Genomic DNA, 4,584 nt, shown 5'->3' with positions numbered 1-4,584 from the left:
AGATTAATCAGTGATCTGGGAGCAGAGCAGAAATCCCTTGCCTTACATCCCAGCAGTCCATCGAATATCCCAAAACTCCACCAAGTGCCCCAAAGCACAGCTTCTTTTGCACACATCCCTGCATGAAGAAAGCTGGTGATCAAACTCCCAAGTCTGACACCACACAAACAGCAGTGGGTGCTTCCATGCCAGGGAAATGTCACTTCTCTGCTGCAAACGGGGACCATAAATGCTTATTCCTGCACTCAGCTTGCCTAAAAATGCCCAACCTACAAAGGGCTCAGGGCCTGCAGGAGATGCTGTCTCCAAATCTGGGACAGGAAAGTCCAAGCATCCCATAAGATACACTGCCAGAGACTCACCACAGCCCCACCAGGGCCCATATTATGTTTCCTATCACTCAGCTGTGTTTTACAGCCTCCAGCTCCCTGGGAAGGAAACCCAAAGTGAATGTTGGGCTGGTCCAAGCTGGTCCATCAGGTGGATTCACAGCACCTGAACCATTCCCAACCAACCCCAGCCCCAAAGCAGTGCTTATAATACCCCAATAGCTCCATGCTGTCAGTAGGGATTAATCCTATCTTGTATCAATAGGGACATCAACAGAGAGGCACTGGATCAGGCTCCCTAGACCTGTGGGTGCCCCATCTCTGGAGGTGTTCAAGGCCAGGTTGGATGGGATCCTGGGCAGCCTGAGCTGGTGGGGGGCACCCAGGCCATGGCAGGGGGTTGGAACTGGATGATTTGTAAGGTCCTTTTCAGTCTAAACCGTTCTATGATTCTATGATCAGTAGGGTCATCACTGAAGCTCATCAATGAGGGTACAACCTGCCCGAGCAAGAAGTGAAACAGCTCGGCTGCTTTCCATGGTCTATTTTCATGCAGAAAAATGAGAAGAAAAAAGAAACAACACACAAACAAACACAGCAAAAAAACCAAACCCAACAACTTTTGCTGAGCAAAACAGTGAAAGCAAGAAGCCTGGGTGCGTTTTCACTGCAAACTGGTGGCAGAAATGCTTGCTATGGGGTTTTACCAACTCAAGTCCCTCCCAAATAACGATGCTCTGAAGCATGCTGCCAAGAGGAGCACGCGCTGTGTGACATGCCTGTTATTTTCACAGCAAAAAGAAAAATCGCTGGAGTGACTTCAGCAGCTCAACCACTCTGCAACATATCAAGAGGAAGCTGCTCTTCTCCCTTCTGCATCCAGCTTCCTCCCCACCCTCAGCTTCCTCCCCCAGCCCTGCCACCCAAACAAGGGCATGGAGAGCCCTGCCGCCTTTTTCCCATCCCTGGCATGCTGTAAGGGTGCAGGGTGAGAGACCTGGGGGCCAGGCAGCTCCCAGCTCCTAGCCCATCCCAGCTGCCCAGATTGCTGCCTGCACTCCTCCCATGCATCGTTTGCATGAAGCAGCCCCAAAGCTGTTTGCAGAGTGGGGACTTTGCATGAGCTCTGCAGATGCCAACATGAAAATGGGCAACATGAGGCCAGGAGGAAGCCAACAGCCCACTGACTGCATCACCATCACCCAGAAAAAGCTGATTTGAGCACTCTGAGAGCTGAGCACACCTCTGAAAGAGACACTTCTTCCCACCTCCCTCCACGTGACAGCCAGGCACAGACACATAGGTGCCACTCAACCTGGGGGACATCCTGCCCTGCGTTCTGGGTCAAAGCACAGCACTCAGAGATGGCAGGGTGCTGCTGGAGTTGCATTATAGAACTCTTCAAGGGGCATGCTCGGATCCCCAGCCACGAGCACCTTGTGTGGTGAATGCTAAAAACACCATCTCCCCAGCATTTCAGGGTAAGATCTGATTTTCCTCATAGGAAACACAACTGCTGCCAAGCAGGGAGGGGTGGGGAGCATCCCATGGGCAACCATGCAGCCCCACACAGGCAATGGGGTCACCAATCTGGCTCCAACAAACGTCATTTCAGCCATATTTCTATCTTGTAAACTCTTTTTTGTGTTTTTTTTTTCCTTCCTTTTATTTATTTTTCCTTATGCAGGGAAGGGGAAATGGATGGGTAAAACAAGCAACGCATCTGATTCCCAAACCTCGCCAACAGGCAGGAAAAAGTGGTGAAAAGAGTAAGAAAAACCCTAAAATAGCCCCAGCTGGGACAGCAGCCCTGTTTGTGACACAAAGCAGAGCTGCTCTGGGATCCTTCAGGTGCAGAACACGTTGTTATTGGAAGCAGCCACACTTCCGAGCCCCCATCCCTGGGTCCCCATCTCCACGGTGCAACTAATTGAACCTCTATGGGAGAATGCTGCTGTGTCATGTCTTGTGACAAAGTGACCTCAGGCTAGATTTGGGCACTGCTGAACTGAGTTGGTGGATTTACCCCCCAAAAAGTCCCGTACATTAAAAAAAATAATGCAGCCATGCATACAGAACATGGGCAGATTGGGGCTGCCCCAGTGACCAAGCCAAAGGTTGGTGCACAGAGAGGGAGCAGAAAATCTTCTCTTTGGGGTTGCAAACCCCAACCACCTACACATGTAATTCAAACAAAACAACATAATTTTGGGGTGCAAGCAAATTTCAGCCAACGACCTCATCCTCACTTTGCCTGAGCTCTGCTCGCATCCCAACCTGCCCAGGATGTTGTCCCTGTCCCCCTTCCCTGGCTCCAGGAGCCAAGCCCTGGGCACGCCCACTCTATCTGTTCTATAACCAGAGATCCTAACACTCACCCCAAAGCTCACTCTGCAGCATCGGTCCCACAGCCCAGGGGTAAGGAATAAGGACAATCCTGCCCATCCCATCCCAAAATCCCCTTCCTTTGCTCATGGGAATGGCTCATCCTCCAGACGCTGCATGGCACGAGCATTCTTCAAAGGGCAGCTGCCCTATAACACAGGGGGCCCTGCGTCTTGGGTCTGGGGTAAAATGGGGCTCCTTGGCTGGAGTGGCTCAGTCCCCTGTGCCTCCCCTGGTGGCCCCATAGGGTCCCTGGGCAGTGCGAGGGGGAGCGCAGGGCCCTGGCTGGGAGGGAGGATGCGAGCGACTGAAAGGAGCGTTTTGTTCCCTCCTGCACCAACGCAGTGGAAAGAATTTCCCGCTCCGTCTCCTGGGTGGAAAAGCTAAAAATCTGCATTTAAATAGTAGCAGCTTCAGGGGAATTAAAAGTAATAATAATACAGGCATAGGAGCTTGGATAAAATAAAGCTTAAGGTGAGGACTGTTCTCACACGATTGCCCCCAAACCCCCCAGGATCCTCCCCACATCTTCAGCCCCCTCCTGCAAACTCAAAGCGGGGCACTCTGCTACCCTCTTCCTCACATTACACATTTCATTTCAATGCCCTAAAACCATTTTTTTTTTCCAGATCATTTCCCACTGATGCTCCAGTGGTTGCTCCTAACTGGCTTCTTTTGGCGCAGAACGGTAATTTTCATCCTTTTGGTCTCTGCCCTTGGCCACCACCCCCAAAGCAATGCCCTGGAGCCGCCCCTGAGCCAAAAATCTCAGCAAATGTGCAGAAAACCAAAGCACCATCCAACCCACGGCAAGAGAAACTCCAACTTTGCAACACCTCTGGGCACACTGCACCGCGCACAAGCCAGAGCATCCAACACCCAGCAGCATCAAATTTAATAACATTTAGGATTAAATAATGTCAGGATAACAGCTTAGGAAAGCAAACACACCACACTGCAGTGCTGAGCCTTTGCCGTGGCCCACAGTGCTGGCTCAGCCCATGCAGAGCCACGCAAGGCTTTCAGTATCCCAGGAGAGGGCATTTAGTGCTGAAAATTGCATTTAGTGCTGAAAATTGCACTGAACCTTTGGGATGAAAGCTGCGAGATTTGGGGAAGAGCAAGGTGGAAATGTGTTCAAAGGGTTTTCTCTTCCCTAAAACATAGAAGAAATGGGTTATTAGGCTGAAAAGTAAGAAAATGAGATGGGCTGAGAATGAGATGGGCTGAAAATGAAACCAGGGTGCGTTTTCAACGTAAGAGGCACTTGTTCCTGGGAAAGAGATGCTGCTCAGTGTGCAAAACCACAGAATGGCTGAGTTAGAAGAGGCCTTACAGACCACCCAACTCCAACCCCTGCAATGGGCTCAGGCTGCTCAGGGCCCTATCCACGACCTGGGGCACCTCCAGAGATGGGGCAGCCTTGCAGCAAGGTGGAGAGCTGGAAGCATTGGTTGCATTTTACTTTTTCTATCATTTACTTCCCACTAAGTATTATGTGTGCATGCAAAGGATGAAAATTTATATACGTGTATATATATATATTTTTTTCATATGTATATGATATATTCAGGTAGGGTACGTATAGAACAGTTTGGTTGGAAGGGATCTACACAAACCCATAAGGAGATCTATAAAGCTATTGCTAAATAGGTCCAGATGTCCACACATACAGATGTGTTAAGAGGAGGAGGTGAGAAAGGGAACAGCACAGAACAACAGTGTGTGCACCATGCACTGCTACAGGGGACTGCCCCCCCTGCGCCCCCCCTGCAGTGGAGCAGCTTGGTTTGGCTTTTTCCATTGCTCACCACATTTTCCTTATTTTAGAGCTTTCTGTTGACTCGGAGGTTGCAAAATGGAAAATGTA

The sequence above is a fragment of the Meleagris gallopavo genome, chromosome 21 (genome assembly GCF_000146605.3).
Source record: "Meleagris gallopavo isolate NT-WF06-2002-E0010 breed Aviagen turkey brand Nicholas breeding stock chromosome 21, Turkey_5.1, whole genome shotgun sequence".
Classification (NCBI taxonomy): domain Eukaryota; kingdom Metazoa; phylum Chordata; class Aves; order Galliformes; family Phasianidae; genus Meleagris; species Meleagris gallopavo.
The sequence above is the reverse complement of the archived record's forward strand: the minus strand, read 5'-3'. Positions refer to the sequence as shown.